General features: G+C 45.2%; 2 protein-coding genes across 3 annotated transcripts in view; one reads left to right on the top strand and one right to left on the bottom strand.

Moving 5' to 3' along the window:
• The window catches only part of Suclg2 (succinate-CoA ligase GDP-forming subunit beta), a 254151-nt gene extending 233520 nt beyond the window's left edge, over positions 1-20631 (bottom strand). Inside the window, exon 1 of the mRNA XM_045136042.1 lies at positions 20579-20631. The gene's annotated coding sequence lies outside the window, so the exon portion shown is untranslated. The remainder of the gene's footprint in view (positions 1-20578) is intronic.
• A 262-nt stretch (positions 20632-20893) lies between these two features.
• Positions 20894-24384, top strand: part of Tafa1 (TAFA chemokine like family member 1) — an 882515-nt gene continuing 879024 nt past the window's right edge. The window contains exon 1 of one of the 2 annotated variants that reach the window (XM_045136185.1): positions 20894-21014. The gene's annotated coding sequence lies outside the window, so the exon portion shown is untranslated. The remainder of the gene's footprint in view (positions 21015-24384) is intronic. The other variant, XM_045136184.1, reaches the window with a different exon arrangement.

The raw sequence follows: 24384 nt of genomic DNA, 5'->3' as shown, positions 1-24384 counted from the left end.
ACAAACTTTGATAAACTTGGATGTATCTCAAATGCCCATCACTTGGAGCTTCTTCTCTTTCAACTCAAACTCCCTTGCTGACACACTTTGTTCATCACTTAAGCACATCAGGCAGATGACCACACGCCAAGGCGTCCGCACCCGCTGCTCGCTTGTCTGAAACACTCTTCTCGAAGGTTACTCTGTCGTAGCTCCTTCAGGGCATTGCTCAACTTCCATCTCCCGATGACTGTCTCCTCCACAATCCTAGTTAGAGGTGCAACACACTGCCTATCGCCCCTTTCTCTCCTTTCTTAAGCCAGGGGGAAAATATGATTTGGTCCATTATATGTCTAGCATTCTTCAAACATTACGTGCCAAACTTATGGAATAAAGACAGTCAAATCTAATTTTTAAGAGTATCTATTAGCCACTGCCTTCTATAATGCTTCCCAAACTTCAGGTCACCCACCAACCCACTTCCACAATTCCACTATGGTGAACCACAAGGTTATTTAAGTTCTGTAAGTCTACTCTCTATGCTTAACCAAAAACAGTGCCTGAAATGTCTGTTTGGGCTGCTCTAGCAGACTAGCAGGCAGGCTGTATTAGTTGCTTTTCTCATTGCTCTGACAAAATACCTGGCATAAGCAACTTAAGGAAGACGAGTTGACTCTGGCTCAGTATGAGAGTACAGTTCATCATGGTGGGGTACGCATGGCTGCATTAGCACCTGACAGCGGTCACACTGCGTCCACAGTCAGAAGCAGAAGCAATGAGCGCGGCTGCTCAAATAAACCACCTGTTCCTTTTTACTCCTCCAGGACCCCTGTTCATTGACAGCTGACACTCTCGTTGAGGTTTGGTCTTCCCACATTGATTATTCAGTGTAGAAACTCCCTCACAGATATGCCTGGAGGTGTGTCACCTATGTGATTCTAGATCTTGTCAAGTTGACAGTGCTAACCAGACCCCTGGTTAAACAGAAATTCAGTTATCTCTAGTCTAGAAAGTGAGAAGTCTCCATTCAAGGCGCCAGTTCTGACATTTGGTGATGGCCTTCTCATTGCATCTTCACCTGGCGCAAGGCAAAAGGTACGCAGGCAGCTAGTGGCTCACTTCACAAAGCCTTAAGAGGGGCCCCTGACCCCAGTCACTTCTTACACACCCACCTCGTAATGCCAACACATAAATACTTGTATTGCTGACCTAATTATATCTAATATTATTACTTATTTCCTCATCATCTTTGTTTAATCTATAGAGATTTGCTTTTACAGGACATTTTAGATATCTCCCAACACTATTTCTACAAACAGAAGGAGACACTGATGACTGTAGCTAACAGATAAAAGGGATCCAATTACTGAGAGGTGGGTAGGAGTGCTTAGGAAAACTAAAATTTTTCCTGGACAAAATCCTAAGGCTTTGGAGACATTTAAAGAAGAGGGCTAGGAGAATACCTCAGTAGGTAAAATGCATAAAGGCCTGAGTTCAATCCCCAGAACCAACATTAATTTTTTTAAGCCAAGCAAGGTGGTACACAGTTTTATTCTCAGTGCCAGGTAACCATAGATTTAAAAAAAATGGATCCCTGGGGCTCTAGGACTAACCAAATCTAGTTTCCTTGGCCAAATCTAGGCCATTAAGAGATGCTTTCTCAAAAAATAAGAGATGTTTTCTCAAAACAAAAGGTGGACAGTACCTGAGGAGCATCACAAAAGCTTTTCTCAGGCCTCTACTCACAAGCGTCCACAAACATGAACACAAATACATGAGTACTGCACAATTTAATGCTGTTTATTACTGCATACCATCTATGTACTGCCAATGATCCATGCACCCACACACACATGAACACACACACAGTGGAAAGTATTGCACGATTCACCAGTACTTAATGCTGTCTCCTCTATTACCTGAGTTCATTCACACACCAATATGGCACACGCACCTGCACACACGTGAACATACACACAGTGGGGAATAATGCACAATTCACTAGTATTTAATGCTGTTTCTCCTATTACCTACACTCATGCATACATTGCCAATGGCACACGCACCAGCACACACATGAACGTACACACCCTGGGGAGTGCTGCATGATGCACTGGTATTTAATGCAGTTTTCCCCATTGCCCCAACTCATCTACGCACCTTCAATGGCATGTGCAGCTGCACACACATGAACATGCACACTGGGGCGTGCTGCACGATGCACTGTGTTTACTGCTGCTTTCTACATTACCTCAACACGTCCGTGCATCGCCAATGGCGCGTGGCCTGCACTGGGGAAAGCACAGGCTGAGCAGCCACTTCGCTACACACATGTCCAGCACAGAGCAAGTCTTGGAAATAACAGAAGTATAATCAGTGGGAAGTATTTTAATAAGAAAACTGAGTCTGAGAAGCCAGGTGTGTCACTTACAGCCTCACAGCCAGAAAGACACAAGCTGGAACTTTTTCCTTTATGCTTCCTGCCCACACCCTACTCTGTGATATGGTGCAGTCTAAAAAAGCATGACTTGTCCTACATGACCACATCCATGGCAGTAAACACACACAGTCACAAGGAGCTTCATTCTTATCATAATTCTGCTCCTCTCTCTCTTCCCCAACTGCTGGCAATTCTATAGAACCTTTTTGCTGGCTGATTTTTCACCCACTGTTTGCCTAAGAGCACAACCATACTCTCTGTTTATCACTTTTCTTTTTCAAAGACTGCTATTACTCTTTTTTTCCCCTTTCATTATAACTCTCAGAAATGATTTCACTTTTCTGTTCATTATTGTTCATCTATAATCAGCCTTTGATTACATGCTGATTATGCTCAGATTTTAACTTTATATTACTGAAGAAAAGCAGTACCTGGTGTAATGCTTCTGATTACAAAAATCAGCTGGATTAAGTTACATAACTATTTTTCAAAAGCCTAGAACACAGGTATTAAAATACTGCAGGGTTTTTTTTTTTTTGTTGTTGTTGTTTAACCTTGAATGAGCTATCTGAATAAAGAGAGTGGATTTGGGGGTGAGACTTAAAAAATAATAATGAGGTTTTCTTTTTTTTTTTAATTTAAAAGCAAAATGAACAATAGCAGGACTGACACATTGGAACAAATAAGGTTTTGCATTTATTCCAATCTCTTGCTGCTGCTACATTTCCAGAACTGCTATTTGGGAAGTGCCTTTAAAGCCTGAAGTCCCTCCTCACAATATTCTAAGTTTCCACCCTTGTGTCTTTAAGCTTATACCACCAGCAGATAATCCAACACTAAGCAATAAATTAGCATTTGGGTTCAACACAAATAAATGAAGGATACAGCAAGGCGATGGGTGACCAATTTATGAGCTATCTCTGTAGGCAGCTAGGAATGAGGACCCCTCAGGACAAGCTCAGACATTCTTGTAATGTCCTGGCAGGGAACAACGTTTCATCCTGTCAATGTCATTGCAGGAACACATGATCAAAACACCCATCTCAACTTCTACTTCTCAAGGCACAACAGGACAGCAGGTCTTCATAGTAATGCTAGCCTGACATCTACGATTCTCATTCGTCACAAACTGAAGGTAAACTTACTGAGGGTAAGAAGTATAAGAAGAGGAGAAGTTCATTCATATGCATATTGGTATTCCAGGACTACAATAACAAGGTACCACATGCTACACATCTCAAAGAGCAAAAATGAATTAGGGCTAGATGGCACATGCCTATAAATATCAATATTTAGGAGGCTTGGATTACTGGACTGCTTGAGGCCAGCTGGACTACATAGTGAGACCCTGTCTAAAAAAAAAAAAAAAAAAAAAAAAAAGTATTTCATTAGGAAGGCTGGTTCCTTTGCATCCATCTCACACCTCACTCCTAGCTTCTGATCATTGGTGGCAGGCGAATTTTATTGTTGCTGGCTTGCGGAAGCATTTCTAGATGACTGTGTCCATCTTCATCTTTCTTGGTATATCCATGTTCCTGAGTCTAAAGTCTCCCATTTTATGAGGACATTAGTCACAATAAATGAGGATCTATGATAGCATGTTCATTTTAACTTGAGTCCCTTTGTCACTTCTCTACTTCCACAGAGGTCGTATCCTGGATGGAGATAAGAATTTTACCACAGATACAATTCAACCCCTAACAGATACAAGAGAACAGGAAGGCCACTGTGAGTGGCATCCTGAAGAGCTGCGAAGTGGCTACAACAGTAACATTGGGAAGTTTGATGTCTCTCAGCCACAGTTTATTCATCTTCAAAATGGGCTTAGGAATCACAATAACAGCTGCCACCCAGGGTCATTATGAGGACTCAAGAGAATAACCCTCTTCAAACATACAGCACCAGTACATACTTGATGACAGCAGGTGTCTATGTCTATGTGCACTGTACTTCACTTCTTCAGACAGTACTGACAGCCATGGTGTAGGTGAGTCTAAGAAAAACAGTCAAGGTATGAGGCATTCTCTCATAGCACCAACACACTCACTCTAATTGCCCATTTGTCATGAATGTCCACTAAAATAAGCTAGAAACTCCTGAAAGGTAACAACTGCCTTCTATCCTAAAATATTCTTCCAAGGCACCACTACCTGAGCCTAATAGCACCCCCATGTCAAAAGGAACCAGTACCCAGAAAACACAGATGAATAGGAATCTTTTGTTAAGATAAATGAAATACCATCAGAAAGTATTCCTAGTTGAGGACCTTTAATACAAGAGAAAATTTATTAATTTTTTCATCTTTATACTAAGTTTAAATCTGTTAAATTTCCCCATATTGAATTATGTTATATAAAATGTAGCCATAAAATCTATATTATTCCACTCATAAATGCCTCATCATAAACTTACATCAAATACAGAAAGACAGAGGAATAGTTGAGGTCAAAGTACCCTGCTGGGTGGAGAAAGCTTTACCCTAAAACCATAGGTTGCTACAGGTGAATCCAAATGTCAAACTTTGGTCACCCTACACAGTGAGCTTGTTGGTCAGGGAGGTCCATGAGAGCCCCAAAACAATGCAGACCAAAGCACTCTATTACTCACCAGAACTAGACAGTTAAAACACTAATGGTAAAAAGACCACAGGCTGTGGTCACAGGACACTGGAACTAAGATGGAAGCCAGCTATTTGTCACAGTGCTGGAAAGTACTATGTGAGGTATTATGGGATAACAGTCACCAACACTGTGAATAAGCAGTGGATCCAGCAAGCTACAGAATCAACCAGCCAGGCAAGATGCACTCACCAATGCAACAGTGCCACATAGACTATGGGGGTAATCAACTGCTCTCTGAGTGGATATAAGGCCTCATAAGTGGGAGAGAATTCATGTCTGGTGCTAAGAACAAAGACAGAAGCCTATGGCTTGGAAGGTCCTAGACCAAAGAGAGATGCTTACACTGTTCTCTGGCTAAATAGAGAGGTTATGCCCATCAAAACCAGTACCCTACAACTCAAACTCCACTCATTGTGGCCTGAACCCAGCCACTTGGTACCTCCGGACCAGCTCCATCAGGGACGACCAGTTGCCTTCAACTCTACCAGATCAGATTTTGCCTTGCTTTTGTAATTGGTCAAGTAGCACATTTTTAAAATTCATGTTACCATTTTAAAGAACTGAAAAATACATTTTTAGTTTTCCTGTGTTGCTGGCTTTCAGTTTAACTGATACATCACTTTAAAGGAGTTCTGAATATTAACAAAAAGACACCCATCATTAATAGTGTATCCCCTTAATCAAAAATAATGAAGAAGTTCCAGCCTTCTTTGTACTCTTTATTAAAGGCCTGCAGATCCCCTCAGGCTGGAATGAGTGTGATGTTACATGCAGTTTATCCCCTTCCTTTCAAAGGGGAGCTAACCCAAATAAGTCTTTCAAAATCCACATGCTGTAACTAAGCACTGCAACAAGAGCAGAATGCAGGCAGAGATGCTGAGAGACAAGAATACAGAAACATGAAGCACACTGCAGTCAGGAGTGAACATTTTTTCACAATGCTGAAATGCTAAGCTTCTCTTCTAGTCAATGTGTGTGCACAAGATCACCCCACTTCCCATGGTCTGCACTTGATTGCCCACAGGGTACTTGGCGAGACCCTGAAGGGAGTCTGTCTCCCTTCTAAGTTATTTTCCTTCTTCCAGTTTCCTGCTTGGCTGTTAATTTGCTTTGTAAGTCATAGAGTCTAAAGGACTGAAAGAAAAGCCAAGATTATACCGCAGGAAGTTATGCTTCCTGGATATATAGTTTGAGGATAACAACACCCAAGTCAATCACTAGCACTAGCTGATCACTTAGGATCCACAGTGAAGACTATATACCTGAGCTCTCAGTTTCTCAGTACTATTCTGGAAAGTCATTTCCATAACTTCCCTATTTTCAGACAAAAATATGAAGCCCAAAGAAGCTAAGCTTCATCAAAGTTAAGACACCAAGGTCAGACATGGGGGCACATACCTATAATCCTAGCCCTCAAGGAACTGAGGCAGGAGGATCACTGCAAACCTGAGGCCCCATAGCCTTAGATATTTTTGATTAAGCTTCCTAGTCAGTCTCCAGCAGGAGAACCCTATTGGAGGATACATGTCACCAGTAGCAGATCCTGAGTCCAGCGTGTTCAGAGCCAGCTAGAGCTCTGTTTGTTCATGCTTGCTGGGGCTGGCTGTTGTCTCTCTGCTGTGGATGCATGCTGGAGTAAGCCAGCTTTCAACACCATTATGGAGCTTCCCCTTAGAATCTATAAGCCTGAAGTAAACCTTTCCTCCAATAAGCAGCTTCTGGTCTGGTGTTTGTCCCAGGAGTGTAAAAGTAACTTCAACAGTGACACACCATCGAAAGCCAAAAACAAGAACAAGAACAAAGGGTGGCTGGTCTGTGTCACAAAGAGAGAGCACTTGTCTAACATACACAAAGCCCTGGGTTCAACTTCCAGAACTATAATGATGGACTGGATGGATAGAAGGAGGAAGGGAGGAAGGAAGGAAGGGTGAAAGAGAGGAAGGAAGGAAGGGAAGGAGAGATATGGGAAAGGGAGGGAAGAAAAGGAGGGGAAAAAAGAAAGAAAAAAGGAGGGGGAGGGAAGAAGGAAGGGAAAGAGAAAATCAAGAAAGAAAGAAAGAAAGAAAGAAAGAAAGAAGGGAGGGAGGGAGGGAGGGAGGGAGGGAGGGAGGGAGGGAGGGAGGGAGGGAGGGAGGGAGGCAGGCAACAATTTTACAATGCATCTTTTAGTGTACCTTTGGGGAAAAGTTTCAATTAACTTTTGACAGTGTATAAGACATATGCATTTCAGAGATATTGGAAAGATTGAAACATTAAGTCTTATAATAAAATAGATGATTAAATTTCAAAATAATACCTAATCTATTAAGACACTAAAAACAAGATGAGTAGGCAGTGTGAATCCACCCTAGTTTATGCCTAAAATCCTTTCCTAACAAGTGTTCCCATCTATTCTCAAATGTGTCTCAGTCTAAATATAAAGTGTTTGATCTCCCTGCTAGCAGTGTGAACACAATGATTCCTGCAGTTTAGTCGGGTGATACCGGAGTCAAGCCAACCCAGGAGAGCCAGATGCTGCCTCAGGAGAGCTCAAGAAGCTAAGCCCAATGGGAGAGCCCTTTCCATTGCCAGACACTTAAACATATCCTCTGCACTGACAGCGTCATGTGCAGAACAAAGAGAAAGGCAGTAGAAGAGTTCAATTCATGTTATTGTCTCAGGCACACTGAGGGAGTATCCCAGTTTGTATCTTACTCTTGTACTTGGAAAAGCTTACTTCACTGTTGGGCAGAGTGAGTTGGCTTCTTTTGATAACTGATTTTCCTACTTGAAGCTCCTGAAAGTTACTTGTTATTGTGACATAGCAAAACAAGGCACATCCCTCTCACCTTGAGCTCTGGGGTAGGTCATGCCAGCTCAGGTCAGAAAAACAACAATCTCTGAGCACTTGGGAATGTGAAAAGGAAATGGGGAAATTTAAGGAGAAGTTAAGCAGGTTGACAATAATCATGACACAGGTGGTCCCCACGGATCAAGCCAGGTCCCTGACAATGCACCCACAGTACTGCTACTAGAGGAGGAAGAGGCACTTTGCAGCAACTCTCCACCCCCACCTCAGCCACAGGGAAAAGAGCTAGACGGATACTTCAGGAAAAATTAGCCAATCCTTAGCTGGCCAGTGACCAAAAAGCACATAGATGACAATGAGATTCTATTGTTAGTAAACTGGATGATGTGTTATTGGGACAAGGGGTGCAGTGGGTATGGAAATGGATGGCCAGAATCAGGTACAGATAAAAGTTACAAAGAAATATTCCATAAATATGTGACCAGTAAAGTGCAGATAGGCCAAATTTTACCCCTTCAATTCAACAGACCCTTTTTTTATCCACTGAGACAAATCCAAAAAGGTCTCTTTCAAACCCCAAACCCTCAGGAAGTCCTGTATCCTACACCCAAGACTGAGAGCAAGGAAGGTAATAGTTAAGCCAGGCTGCCCTATTCCAGCAGGCTGGCAGACAAGATGAGAGTTAAGCCAGACTCCCCCTTTCCAGCAAGGCCTAAGTTGTCACTAGAACTGGATAATGGGGGATGGGGCTTAGGAAAGCTCTGTACCACCCTCTGTAACCTGGCCCATTTCATTACATTCTTGCTAAATGACCAGAAGAGGGCTGGAGAGAGGCTTAGTGGTTAAGCGCTTGCCTGTGAAGCCTAAGGACCCCGGTTCGAGGCTCGATTCCCCAAGACCCACATTAGCCAGATGCACAAGGGGGCGCACGCATCTGGCGTGCCCATTCTCTCTCCCTCTCTCTCTCTCTCTCTCTCTCTCTCTCTCTCTCTCTCTCTCTCTCTCTGCCTCTTTCTCTCTCTGTCACTCTCAAATAAATAAATAAAACTGAAAAAAAAAATTAAATGACCAGAAGATAGAAGAGGCCAGCGGTGAAAAGTGGCTGGGAAAACACTGGTGTTGTCCAGTATTCCTTTAATAACATTAATCTTTCCCTCCTATTCTGAGGACTGCCGGCAAGTCCATTTTAGTTAGGGTATCTATACTCCAATCTTTCAGTTGGGCCTGGTTTCTGTCTGCTGTCCCACAGTAATTTTTCAGTGCTTACATTTGTTGCCAGAGTCCAGGTTGGCTATTAAGAATGGCCACTCTAACTTAGGTCCACCACATCATCTCCTACTCTTATGTTTATAAAGGAACTATCAATCAATGTGATACAAATATAACAATATATTCATCTTTCAGAGACCCTGAAATGTACAAAAGAAAAAAGTATGATAAAATGTGTATACATGTGTGATTTCAAGCCAATCACCATGTGACATCTCCACAATTGTTTACATATACATAGATTCAAGAACATAAAACTACTGAGTGTTGAGGGCAGAACTTAAACCCAGGTCTGTCTGGTTCTAGCTCTGGTTTCAGCCACATATTCTGATGTACTGGTTCACACCACCAAATCACTGCATCAGTCTCCCACATGACCTCCACTCCTGCAGATCCCAACGCTCCGCACGGACTCCAGAGTATAGTCTAAAGTCTAAGACTATCCTTGCCACTTCACCATGTAGAAATCATCAGTGACTCCCACTGCTTTTAAGAACAAGTTCAACTCCATCACTACACTCACAGGTATCTATAGAATCTTACCTCCCCTATACCTCTGGCCTGGCCTCTCACTATTCCACCACTTTATACTCTACAAGGCAGCTATCCGGTGCCTTCAAATTACTCCAGGGACACAGCACAGAAATGAAGTGGAACAACAGGACACACAGAAATGGTAGAGGTAGAAAAACAGGTGCCCAATCCTCGACCCTTGCCCATAGGACCCATGCTTGCACACATCTTCCCTGTGTTTTAAGGCAGCTCCAACATCAACTCATCAAATCTCTTTCATTTTCACATAAATTTTTTTTTTTTTTTTTTGAGGCAGGGTCTCACTCTAGTCCAGGCTGACCTGGAATTCACTATGTAGTCTCAGGGTGGCCTCAAACTCAAGGTGATCCTCCTACCTCTGCCTCCCGAGTGCTGGGATTAAAGGCATGCGCCACCACGCCCAGCCGAAAAATAAATTTTAGAGGCAGGTGATAGATACCTATGCAGCCCTTCATGGTTATAGACTAAGTGCTGTTCTTTTATAGCTCTGTTTACAAAGAGTAGAGACTTCTCATGCACTCAACACACTGACCAAAGCCTCAGCTCAAGGAGTGCCAACCTCCGTTACCATCCCTCAAAGTGCACTCTGAAAGACAATGAAATGTCACCATTTCTCAGCACTCCTGAGTCACTAAGGCCAATGCAACACTTTGCTAGCCAGATGGTTGTACATACTGTGGTACAGTCTGTTCTTTAGGTGTCCCCCACCTCAAATCCTCAACACACTGAAGTCCAGAAGCCACTGCTAAGTCAACATTGAGCTGTACAAACATTTCAGGAATGATCAACTACTGAAATGTTGCAACTGAGCTCCCCACACTCCTTCTGTGGGATCCTAAAGATACTCAGGACCCAAGAGGCCCTTCACCACCCTCAACATTGAGGTCCCCAGATATAAACTGAGCACAGTCACTCTTGTCTCAGGTTGCAATGATTCTGTGAAATTAAATATCAGAATGCATGAAGCCAATGCATAACACTGAGCTGATAGCATGTGATAGATATTTATGAAATATGGGAAAGATTTAAAAAGCTTTTAAAAAGGTAAGCAGGAATCTGGGCATGATGGCACATGCTTTTAATCCCAGCTCTCAGTAGGCAGAGGTAGGAGGATCACCATGAGTTCAAGACCACCCTGAGATTACATAGTGAATTCTAGGTCAGCCTGAATTAGAGTGAGACCCTACCTCAAAAAAACAAACAAACAAAATGTAAACAGGGCTGGAGAGATGGCTCAGTAGTTAAGGCACTTGTCTGCAAAAGCCTAAGAACCCAGGTTCAATTCCCTAGTACCCACAAGGTAGCATGTGTCTGGAGTTTGTCTGCAGTGTCTAGAGACCCTGGCGTACTCATATTCTCTCTCTTTCTCTGTCTAGATAGATAGATAGATAGATAGATAGATAGATAGATAGATAGATAGATAGATAGATATAATCTGCTTCTTTTTCTCTCTCATTCTCTCTCAAATAAATAAAGACCTAATTTTTTTTTTTTTTTTTTTTTTTGAGGTAGGGTCTCACTCTAACCCAGGCTGACCTGGAATTCACTCTGTAGTCTTAGAGTGGCCTTGCACTCACAGCAATCCTCCTACCTCTGTCTTCCAAGTGCTGGGATTAAAGGAATGAGCCACCATGCCCAGCTTAATAAAACATTAAAAAAAAAAAGGTAAGTAGATTTTGCTTTAAATCCACTGCAGAGAAATAATCATTCCTGGCCCATAATCTAATCATAACACCAAATGTTTAACAAATTGCCCCAGTGAATCATGGTAACCACCTTTTCAGAGAAAAGTCAAGTTCAATCATCTGTTCAGATAGGATCAAAGCACACTACATGCATTTGTGAAAAAGTTGCTGTCCTGTATAATTAATATGTACTCAGAAATAATGATTTTAGAAAATAAATTTGCTCTGGGTTGCACAGCAGGAACACTGGCAACCTAGAATTTCAGCTCAGCTGAATTTAAACCCAGAGCCCATGACCTTAGGCCCTGTTTCCTAGATCCCAGAGCTAGAGAAAGAGGGAGTTGGATCAGATCCCAGAGAAGGAGGTATGCAGGGTTATTAGCATGCTGAGTCAATCCAAGTGGAAATGACCAGAGGCAGAGGTGTGGGAAAGGTAAAGAATGAGTTTAATTGGAGGGTTCAGCCCAAACTCAATTCTCAATTGGTGATATAGTTAATGATTTAACAGGATAAGTAGTTCAGGGGAATGACACACCCTGCACTGTGGTGTCAAGCCAGTTACCATGTGACTTCTCCATGCTCGTGATCCTTCACAATAGTTGACATGAGATATGGCATCAGTACCATCTCCCTTGCAGTTGTAAGAGATAAAAGTAATGGCCAACAATCACTTCGCACATGCCATCATGATGAAAACCTTTCCCATTCATCAACTCATTCCTTAAATTAATAACCTCTCAATGTTTGTTCCTTGTCCCACTCTCCCGTCTTTGTGAACCCTACTCATACACTTAGATCACAGATGTTTATTGAATGCCTAATCAGGACAGCTGGGGAAAGAGCTGTGCATAAGAAAGTCTTTGTGTTCCTGAAGCTACATTATTACACTTGCAAGAGGAAGACAGATAATAAATAAAACAAAGAGTAATCAAGTGCTATAAGATAATAATGTATAAAAGGGTTACAGTATATCCGCTGCACAAAGAAGGGATGAGGTAATAAGAGTTAGCAGGGAGTCAGAGTGAAATGAGTGAGGGTAGAGGACAGGCAAGGATCACGGAGAACAGTGTTTCATGGAGGTCAACCTGTGGTGAAGAACAAAGTGAGATTTTTGTCTCTGGGGAGCTTAGCACTGGGCATACAATGTCCAGATAATATCTGAAAATGAATTACATTTGCTTGACTTTCTGTTATGGAGCTTTATGATGTGGTAAGTCCTGAGCTTTCTACAGCCTCATTCATCGTTCCTCATTTGCCTAAGATCCTCACTACCCCTCAAATCCTTACGATCTCTCCCTTCTCCATGCTAAGCCATTTGCAATGACTTGCATGCAATCCACTTCCCCTTGAGTGCCATCTCAATCAACTTCACCTTCATCAAACAGACTTCTAATATTTCCAAATCTCATGAGTATACCGCTACTATCATTTGTTCAAATGTGTACAACTCTCTCAAGTTTTTCAGGCAAAACTTTTCCATCATATGACAAAGTACCAAGTGACAACTGCAGACTAAATTGTAAACAGAGTTGAAGGACAAATGATCTGGGGACACTCATGTCATTTCTTTTCCTCCTCCCAGTGAACATATGACTGTAAACCTGAGGCAGGAAACAAAGGCATCAGAATTCTCACTACCAAGGATCTAGACACTCAATCTCCCATAAAAGAAAAGCTTAATTTACAGTAAACAGAACTAATTTGGGACATAGTCTATCAAGTACAGGTCTTCCCCATAGTTTAGCACCTAAACCTTAAGAAGCATGTTTAAAAACATGTTTTTTTTAAAAGTGAAAAGAAAAAAGTCAAGATATGTATTTATTCTCCAGGGCAATAGGCAGAGATCGGTAAGATACCACATGCAGTACAGCCAAGCCACCTTCAGTCCTTCATTTTGAAATGTCATACATCTGTCTTTCTCCTACTTCCAGAAGGAGAACATTAAGCTGCGTTCACTTTCAGAAACAGCCACTGGCAGTGGCACAGGTGTAAGTAGCTTTCTTTGATGACAAACACCCTCTGGGGCTCCCGAAGGACCATGAACTACATCTTCAGACAGAGGGCATGAAAGGCAGCTTCTCCTACATCTACACTTTCCTTAAACAAAGCCATCACCAGAGGGGCAATGTCCTAAAAGGCAGCAATATGGCACTGAGAATTACTACAGACCATTTATGACTCAAGGCGCTCAGCCAAGACTTCTCCTGAGAATGGACTGACAGACCAACATGCTCCCTGGGGCACAGCATGGCGGTGCCCTCTTCACTTTACAGCCTAATTGGTCACAGCAGCATGGCATCTATCAGCTACAATAGGGTTTTGAAAAAGAATTGTATCCAGGCATGGTAACCATGCCTGTAATTCTAGCACCCAAGAGACTGGGGCAAGAGGATTGCTGGAAGGTCAAGGCCAGCCTGAACTATACAGCAAAAGCCTGTCTGGGGGAAAAAAAGAAGAGTTGTAGCATCAATCAGCTTTTCACAGACAGGTGGGATTCACTGACTACCACTCCTTTAGAAGCAGAGCCAGCCATGCTTGATTTGTAATAGGAAGTACATACAATATACTATTTAAATGCCTGAGCTTAGGCAGCAGGACTGCAATTTAAACCCAACAGTTTTGTTAACTGTATAATTTTGTGCAAGTCACATACTACTCTCTAAGCCCTTAAAATCCCCAGACCCTGAAGGTCTGCATGTGACTTGGCCTCTATCTACTTGTCAGACCTCATCCGATGCCACTTTCCCCTCTTCAACTGACTGGACACTGGAAACTCATTCGCACCTCAGGGCTTTTGCACTTACTGTCTGCCCTGTCTGGTGCATGCCTCCCTTGCAATCTCACCTGGTTGGCTCCTTTTCATTATTCAGCTCAAATGTTAAAGGTATTTAGAAGTATGCTGTTGAGCAGTACTGTGCACATGCATGCATATTGTATAATCCCACTTACATAAAGTAAAAAAGAAAAGAGAATTAGTATAGAGTACTGTGCTGGAAGGCAGGGGACTGGTTAACCTTGCCAGGTAGAAGTCATGCTAGATGTACCAGAGGACCTGGGTTGCAGTTAAATAACTCTCTTGTTCTAGATAGAGTTACCTGATAGTGTTTTTGCAAATTCACCAAGCTATTCATATAGAATATATACACATTGTAGCATGTGTTATATTTCAATAAAATATAACAAACCTACAGCTGGAGAGATAGCTCAGTCAACAAAGTGTTTGCCTTGAACACATGAGGATCTGAGTTTGATCCCCTCATTAAAAAAACATAGCATAGTAATATGCCATCTCTAACCCCAGCACTGGGGAGACAGAGCCAGGTGGATCCCTGGGACTCATTGGCCAGCCAGTCTAGCCTAATTAGTGTGCTCCAGACCAGTAAAAGATCCTGTCTCAAAGAAGGTGGACAGTGTACTTGAGAACATCCACAGTTGTCCTCTAGCTTAAACATGCACACCCACACTTGCACACCTGCACACACCAGAACATGCATACACACACATGTACATATATAAACACGCATAACAAAAAAATAAAAAATTAAATTTAAGAAGAAACCACCTTTTTGAAGTTTTCTGCAATTAAATGAATCCTCCTGGGCTAGAGAGGTGGCTCAGTGGTTAAGGTATTTGCCTGTAAAGCCTAAGGACCTGGCTTTGATTCCCCAGTATCCATGTAAAGCCAGATGCACAAGGTGTGCATGTGTCTGGAGTTTGTTTGTAGTGGCTGGAGGCCCTAGAGCACCCATTCATTCTATCTCTCTCCCACTCTCCCTCTCCCATTTATAAATAAATAAATAAATGCATCCTCCTGCTAAGCTATTTACTCCCTATCACGCCTATCACGTGACCCTAAGTGACTTTGTTTACATGTCACTGGTTGAAATCATCTTCATTATTGGAGATACCACATGGTCAAGGAGTCTGTCTACTTTATTCATCACCATCAAATCCCAGGGAACAATCCTGCCAGATGGTACAGACTGATATTTTTTAAATGCACGTTAAAGTAAGAAAATGGCCAAAGACAGTCCTATAAAGCACACAACATCAATCCAAAATCAAAACAGTAGCTAGGAGCAGAAGTCTAAAGAGGAAAAAATAAACCAATGGCATTAAGCATCAGAAATATGTGTCAAATGTTAAATTTAACCATGGGGAGGGGGTAAAGTGTTATTCCATGGATATTTTTGTGAAATCATCTAATGCTGCTTCTAAAAGCAGAAAAGTGGGTCTTTAATCTCTCTGTCCATTCCAACTGTTTTTTATTACAAGGCCTGGTACAAAGTAGGTCTAGCTCACAAGTTGCAACAGATTGTTGGGACACTTGAAGAATTTAAAGTTTGGTGGAAAAAACAGACTATGCTCAATTGCAATGCTTGCTATGTGCAAAGAGGTAGATGGGTACACGATCAAATAAGACTGACACGAAACAAATACAGGAAGTAGTATTCTTTACAAGTCATGAGCAATGCTCAGCTATTTTTATTGCCAATTCTAAGATGTCCATCAAGAAAAAGTGTCAATAGTGTTAGTGATATGAACTCTATACGTTAGTTAATATAAGCATGTGACATGTATTTTCATGAAGAAATCAACAACAGGCTCTTGCCTGGAAACGTGGAGGTAAACCTTTATTCTACCATCAGCCCTACCACAAACTCTCTCTGTAACCTTGAAAAAGTCATTGAACTTCTTTAGCACTCAAATTTTCTACCCATGAAATGAGCTGATTGAACCAGATGCTTGCCAGTGGTTATTTCCAAGTCTTGAACATTGCATAGTTAAAAAAAAAAAAAAAAGTAACCAAATGTAGTGAAAGAGAGGGAGGTAACAAATCTTTTTGTCCTATCTTCTTGCCAAACCATGATCATATATGCCCCCTGAGTCTTTCTCATGTGTTTAAGGCTTCCATTTTTTGAATAGGGAAAAAGGCAACATACTTCAGCTAAACATTCTACATTTCAGGTTTCTGTTTTTTCTCTAGATTGCACTGCCCTGGGCTTCATAGTCTCATCAATTCAATTCTGTTCTAATAGTTAGCACCACCATCCTTGTTTTCTTATAACATTTAAATAATAAATAGGACTTGAGCACCTGGAGATATTCTCCTTGCTCTGCTATAACAGCTATTAGTGATTTTAATTAGACAAACCACCATTCCTTTCACTACCACCATACTGTCAAATGTCTATTAAGGATATTACAGTAATAAGTGTTAGCACCTTTTAAATTCACATTAACAGCAACAGAGAAATGGGATGTCAGGAAATGAAGAGAGGGAGAGAAAAAAATTCTCTCACAGATGTCATAATTAACCAAAACTTAGAATAACTCAAAAAAAAATCATTACTAGCTACTTTTTCTTCAATTTTCATATAAAGCATCCTATGTATGTCCTGGTTTAAAGTGCATCACTAATAATTTGCCTCACATTAATTAAAAATTGGTAGGGTCATTGATGCAGCTAAGCCTAAGGACTATCTTTTTAGATGAGAGGGATCCTGGGAATATAGCACAGTAATAGAGCGCTTATCTAAAATTCACAAGGTCCTAGGTTCCATTTCCATATTTTGCTAATAAAAAGTAAATAAAATAGAGGGGCTTCCTATGAAGACTACATACAGTGGATTACAGATTTCTGCAAATGTTATTACCAACTCACAACTTCCCCCAAAGGCTTCTCTTGGTGCTGTGAAGCTTGCCACATGCAAGGATAATTCAACTGGAGAACAATGTTCAGTAGCTATTTGGTGTTCAACCCTGGCCCTCTAATGAATTTATTCTCCATGAGGCATGGAGAAAGCAGACTGAGCCAATAGTCCCAATAGTCTGAGAAATTCTGAGTGATCATTAAAAGGAAAAGAGACTAAGCACCCAAAAGGTTGCACAAGTAGCAGCAACCTGCAGAGTTCACTTAGAAAGATGAGGAGTAGTCAACACTGCCAGTGTGTGTGGGGGGGGGGGGGGCGGTAATATGAATGAGAATAGAGCGAGAAGGAAAGGAGAGATTGCAAGCACCCAGAGCAGGAGGGCTGAAAAGAGAGAGGGAGGGACCAGAGAGAGGGTTTTATGAAGGACAAAAAGTGCTCCTTGACTGAGGGTCCTTGGGTAGTGAGCAGAAAGGTGTAGGGCTGGAAAAAGGTGGCATTTCCTTCACTGAGGCCACAGGTAACTTCAATTACAATACTTAAAGACAGTCCCAGAATCTCAGGTCTGGCACAGGCAGGTGGTAGGGAACAAAGAAGGGGATAGATACACTGGGAGCTAAGAATTAAGAGATGCTTCAAAGGCAGAAGAAGCAGAAATGAGCCTAGATGTAAGGAGTTCTTCAGAACTTCAGCACCAAGTGCCTGGCTGGCTTGCAGGTGTGCTGAGGAAGTGCTCCTAGGTGGTTTTGAGGAGTCATCCAAGCTTTGAGGTCCCTTGCTTTAGACTCTCCCTCGGCCCTAGGGCAGTGCACACTCTGATGCCCCCTCACAGCACATTCTCGTTCAGCCCAGAAGAAGGTGTACGCACTCTGAGGTCTCTCACTGCAGACTCCCTCAGCCATGAGGAAGGTGTGCACACTCTAAGGTCTCTCACTGCACACTCTCCCTCAGCCATGAGGAAGGTGTGTGCACTCTGAGGTCTCACTGCACACTCTCATCAACCCCAGGAAGCTGCGCGCACTCTGAGGTCTCTCATTGAACACTCTCCTCAGCCCCAGGAAGGTGTGCGCACTCTGAGGTCTCTCACTGCACATTCTCCTCAGACCCAGGAAGGTGTGTGCACTCTGAGGTCTCTCACTGCACACTCTCCCTCAGCCATGAGGAAAGGTGTGCGCACTCTGAGGTCTCTCACTGGACACACTCCTCAGCCCCAGGAAGTGGTGCACAGTCTGAGGTCTCACTGCACACTCTCCTCAGCCCCTGGAAGGTGCGCGCTCTGAGGTCTCACTGCACACTCTCCTCAGCCCCAGGAAGCTGCGCACTCTGAGGTCTCACTGCACACTCTCCTCAGCCCCGGGAAGCTGCGCACTCTGAGGTCTCACTGCACACTCTCCTCAGCCCCAGGAGGCTGCGCACTCTGAGGTCTCACTGCACACTCTCCTCAGCCCCAGGAGGCTGCGCACTCTGAGGTCTCTCACTGCACACTCTCCTCAGCCCCTGGAAGCTGCGCACTCTGAGGTCTCACTGCACACTCTCCTCAGCCCCAGGAGGCTGCGCACTCTGAGGTCTCACTGCACACTCTCCTCAGCCCCTGGAAGCTGCGCGCTCTGAGGTCTCACTGCACACTCTCCTCAGCCCCGGGAAGCTGCGCACTCTGAGGTCTCACTGCACACTCTCCTCAGCCCCGGGAAGCTGCGCACTCTGAGGTCTCACTGCACACTCTCCTCAGCCCCAGGAAGCTGCGCACTCTGAGGTCTCACTGCACACTCTCCTCAGCCCCGGGAAGCTGCGCACTCTGAGGTCTCACTGCACACTCTCCTCAGCCCCGGGAAGCTGCGCACTCTGAGGTCTCTCACTGCACACTCTCCTCAGCCCCGGGAAGCTGCGCACTCTGAGGTCTCACTGCACACTCTCCTCAGCCCCGGGAAGCTGCGCGCTCTGAGGTCTCTCACTGCACACTCTCCTCAGCCCCGGGAAGCTGCGCACTCTGAGGTCTCACTGCACACTCTCCTCAGCCCCGGGAAGCTGCGCACTCTGAGGTCTCACTGCACACTCTCCTCAGCCCCGGGAAGCTGCGCACTCTGAGGTCTCACTGCACACTCTCCTCAGCCCCGGGAAGCTGCGCACTCTGAGGTCTCACTGCACACTCTCCTCAGCCCCGGGAAGCTGCGCACTCTGAGGTCTCACTGCACACTCTCCTCAGCCCCGGGAAGCTGCGCACTCTGAGGTCTCACTGCACACTCTCCTCAGCCCCGGGAAGCTGCGCACTCTGAGGTCTCACTGCACACTCTCCTCAGCCCCGGGAAGCTGCGCACTCTGAGGTCTCACTGCACACTCTCCTCAGCCCCGGGAAGCTGCGCACTCTGAGGTCTCACTGCACACTCTCCTCAGCCCCGGGAGGCTGCGCGCTCTGAGGTCTCACTGCACACTCTCCTCAGCCCCAGGAGGCTGCGCACTCTGAGGTCTCACTGCACACTCTCCTCAGCCCCAGGAAGCTGCGCACTCTGAGGTCTCACTGCACACTCTCCTCAGCCCCGGGAAGCTGCGCACTCTGAGGTCTCTCACTGCACACTCTCCTCAGCCCCGGGAAGCTGCGCACTCTGAGGTCTCACTGCACACTCTCCTCAGCCCCAGGAGGCTGCGCACTCTGAGGTCTCACTGCACACTCTCCTCAGCTCCGGGAAGCTGCGCACTCTGAGGTCTCACTGCACACTCTCCTCAGCCCCAGGAAGCTGCGCACTCTGAGGTCTCACTGCACACTCTCCTCAGCCCCGGGAAGCTGCGCACTCTGAGGTCTCACTGCACACTCTCCTCAGCCCCGGGAAGCTGCGCACTCTGAGGTCTCACTGCACACTCTCCTCAGCCCCGGGAAGCTGCGCGCTCTGAGGTCTCTCACTGCACACTCTCCTCAGCCCCTGGAAGCTGCGCACTCTGAGGTGTCTCACTGCACACTCTCCTCAGCCCCAGGAAGCTGCGCGCTCTGAGGTGTCTCACTGCACACTCTCCTCAGCCCCGGGAAGCTGCGCACTCTGAGGTATCACTGCACACTCTCCTCAGCCCCAGGAAGCTGCGCGCTCTGAGGTCTCACTGCACACTCTCCTCAGCCCCGGGAAGCTGCGCACTCTGAGGTGTCACTGCACACTCTCCTCAGCCCCGGGAAGCTGCGCACTCTGAGGTCTCACTGCACACTCTCCTATGTCCCTGGAAGCTGCGCACTCTGAGGTCTCACTGCACACTCTCCTCAGCCCCGGGAAGCTGCGCACTCTGAGGTCTCACTGCACACTCTCCTCAGCCCCAGGAGGCTGCGCACTCTGAGGTCTCACTGCACACTCTCCTCAGCCCCGGGAAGCTGCGCACTCTGCGGTCTCACTGCACACTCTCCTCAGCCCCGGGAAGCTGCGCTCTGCGGTCCGCTGGCTGCTCTGAGGAGGGCGCACACCCTGAGGCGGTCAGAGCGCCCCAGCGCGCGCACGCGGCCTCCCCTCTGAGCCGGCCGGGGTCAGCCCGCTGGAGGCGGCCCGCGGCGAGGGAAGGCGGCCCGAAGCCCGGCGGCCTGGCTGTCCGGCTCCCCGGCTCCCCGGGGCCGCGCTCACCTGGGCCCGCGCCGCCAGCAGCCGCGGCCGCAGCGCCGGCGCTCGCAGAAGTCCCCCGGCCCGCGCGGCCGCCGACACCCGCGACGCCATCTTAACCAGGAACTGGGGGCGCGGGGGCGGGGCGGCCGGCCCGACCCGCCAGCGCCGCCCCGCGCCGCCCTGGGTCCCGCTCGCCGGGCCGCGGCGCCGCCGGCCGCTCCCCTCCGCGCGGCCCTGCGGTCCCCCCCGCCGACCCGGGCCCGCGCCCGTCCTCTGGAGCCCGGCGACCCGACCGGGAAAGTGACCCCTGCGCGAGCGCGGGCCGGAGCCCTGGACGACGGCCGCCCCGGGCCGAGGTCCCTGGGAGGACGCGACCCCGAGGTCTGCAGCGAGTCTGCGTCCCACCCCTTTCCCGGGAAGTTCGCGCTCCTGAGCCGTACCCCGAAACAAAGCCGAGGTACAGGGTTTCTCAGCCTAGTGAGCGGAAGAGCAAGAGTTGACAGGGTGTGTGCCCTTACGGATAAAACCAGAGCCGGGGCTGCGTGTTGCCCAGCATTTGACAACCGTGAGCCGCCTGGTCTTTCAGAGCAGCCTTTCCAAGTAGGGACAAGTGTCGAATTCTAATTTTGCAGAAGGAAACAAGCTGAGGCAAGTACAAGATCAAGAGCTTTGTCAGAAGTCACAGATGGGTCATGAAGTCGATGTGAGACTCACATCCATGCTCCAACCCCCAGCACTATTTTCAGAATGCTTTCTAACCTTACTCATGCTTGAATACATGCTCATGAGAAAAGGTACAGTGTAAGGGAAGGAGACAGCTATTTCTACTAGTTTCCTCTGTCACTTTAAAGGAAAACTTTTAACAAAATTTCAGTGACAGAAAAGTTACGAGAACATTATACCTCACAGTGGTCCTACTATTCTCTTCCCAATTTCTCCAATTATTTATGTGTTCACCCTTTTTTTTTCCTTTAAAGAACAAATATATAAACATAGATGTATTGGCTTCTAACCCAGTCCTAGTCAAACCTTAGCCACTACCTCTAGTATCAATGATTACTTTTTGAATCAATTCTTATTGCTATTATAGGTCCAGCTATAACCCCCAGAATTTGGAGGAGAAGGAAGAGAACACTACTGATGTTTCTGGCTTATTTTTGTTGTTGTTGTTACCTTGTTTCTTATTATTGGCAATTTTCAGGCATGTACATAGTGCATTTTGATCATAAGCTCCTCTCATTGCCTTCTTTTGCCCCCATCCCTGCTCTGTTGAACTTTCCAACCTTTCCCTCTTCTATTTTAATATTTTCCCCTCTTCCATCAAATGTGAGAGAATGTTGATATTGTATAGATCTTATGGAGATAACAACAGCAGCTATGAAGTCATGAATGCAACAACTACCTTGTCTGGAAGCACCCCTCCTCATTCTTTGACTCCTACATTCTTTCTGTTACCTCTTCCAAAAAAGTGTAGTTACCTTCTCTTTGCTGGGACAAAGCACCCAACCAAAAGCACCTAGTGGGAGGATAGTGTTTGTTTTGGCTTGCAGTCTTAAGCAGAAGCTTCATGATGGCAGCCACAGCATGGCCTGAGCAGAGGCTGGGCACCACCTGTACCACAGCAGGTGGAAAAACAGCAGCAGAAGTGAGCCAAGTGAACATTGGCAAACTAGAGCCTAATAAACCTCAAGGTCTGCCACCAGCAACACACCTCATTCAGCAAGGCTCCATTGCCCAAATTGCCACCTGCCGTGCGCCAAGCTACCTTACACAGTAGCTGACCTTGCTGTTTTCTATCACATGCATTGCTGCTTCTGGCTAACTAGCATTTACATAACTTGCAAACCCCTTAACTTTCTCCAGATCACACAAATGGAGATCAGATTCCTGGGAGCTAAAGCATGTCTCCACGCTGGTCCACATCAGCCTCTTGACCTCATTCATAAACACTAGGTTCACTATGTTAGAGAGAATGGAGCAAAGATTCATGTTTATGTGGGGCTAGTGATACATTTCACTTGGTAGAGAGCTTGCTTAGCCGACTTGAAGCCCTGAGTTCATTCCCAGCACTGCATAAATTAAATGTGATGGTGATGGTGTGCATCCATGATCCTAACACTTGGGAGGTGGAGGGAAGTAACAGATCAAAAATTCAAGGTCATCCTCTGCCACATAGTGAGTTCAAGACCAGCCTTGGACATATGAGACCCTGGTTAAACCAAAAAAAAAAAAAAAAAAAAAAGGAAAGAAAAATGTGATTCTTGTTAATGTTTGCAGAATAACTACTTAAACTTGAGAGTTACAAAGATGCTGCTGGAGGAAAACCACCTATAGAACTATTAACTAAAGCCTGTGTGCTCAAGTACTATTTAAGGGACTTAACTATAAAGTGTATCAAGATGGGCTAGAGAGATGACTCAGTGTTAAAAGCTTTTGTTTGCAAGGCTTGCCAATCCAGCTTTGATTCCTCAGTAGGTACATACATCTAGAGTTCTTTTGCAGTGGGAAGAAGCTGTGATGCACCTGTACACGCTCTCTCTTATATAAGTAAATAAGAATGTTTTAAATATGAGAAAGTATAAAGTATATGAGAAAAGCTTCCGAAACACCAAATATTGAAATGAACAGAAAAAATTTAGAGTTCTGTGCCTGCTCACTTATGTATGAAGGGACATGAGATCAAAAGGGAAGAGGCAAGTTCATGTATTATCTACAAAAAAATGAAAATAAAAATAAAAAGGTGGTGTCAAGGATATAGCTAAGCAGTAGACCTAATAAAGTCCCCAGCAAACTTTAAGACCTGAATTCAATTTCGAAAACCAGGGGGAAAAAAAAAAAGACTAAAAGATTTTGAAAACAATGTTTTGTTTTTTTTTTAATTTATTTATTTGAGAGCGACAAACACAGAGAGAAAGACAGATAGAGGGAGAGAGAATGGGCGCGCCAGGGCTTCCAGCCTCTGCAAACGAACTCCAGACGCGTGCGCCCCCTTGTGCATCTGGCTAACGTGGGACCTGGGGAACCGAGCCTCGAACCGGAGTCCTTAGGCTTCACAGGCAAGCGCTTAACCGCTAAGCCATCTCTCCAGCCCAACAATGGTTTTTGTTTACTTTTGTTTTGGGCTGGTGTGTTAGGTGTTGGCAGGGCCTGGTGCATTCTAAACCATTGTTCCACTGAGTGTTTTGTAGAGATAACGAAGAGACCCTTAATATAGTCTGATAAATAAGTGCTCTTCAAGAAAGGGAATTGTGGAATGGGGTGGGGGACTTTCTGACTGGTGATCAAGGGCTTGGCAGTTAGAGACTGGCTCATCATCTATTGCACCTAGCTGGGGGTTTTCCAGGATAGATGCTTGACTCACATGTGTTTTCCTGCTTCAATTGGAAGACTAGCCCTCATCTGTGGGACTCAAATATGTTATCAGAATTCCCATAATTACCTACATTCTCTTATTCTGACTCCTTTGCAGTAAAGGAATGGAGAGAAAGGGTAAGAGAAAGCAAGAAGGAAGTAAGCAATTCTTAGGGCATCCCCAGTGCTAAGCGCTAGTCCTTCATACACTCATGCGCAATGAGTCATGCTCACCTAATGTCTTCTGAAGACTTTCCCCTTTGCTCTCTCTTTCTTTCCCCCCCCTCTCTCTCCCTCCCCGCCCTCTCTCTCTCTCTCTCTTTCTCTCTCTCTCTCTCTCTGTCTCTCTCTCTCTCTCTCTTCCATCCTTTTTTTTTGTAAATAGGAAGCTCAATGAGGGGAGAAACCTGGGTTTCACAACAGAAGTCTATGCAACATTTTCTCTTTTCCTGGAGAAGTAGTGGCTTTTTAGTTAA

This window comes from Jaculus jaculus, chromosome 16 (genome assembly GCF_020740685.1).
Source record: "Jaculus jaculus isolate mJacJac1 chromosome 16, mJacJac1.mat.Y.cur, whole genome shotgun sequence".
Classification (NCBI taxonomy): Eukaryota; Metazoa; Chordata; class Mammalia; order Rodentia; family Dipodidae; genus Jaculus; species Jaculus jaculus.
The sequence above is the reverse complement of the archived record's forward strand: the minus strand, read 5'-3'. Positions and strand labels throughout refer to the sequence as shown.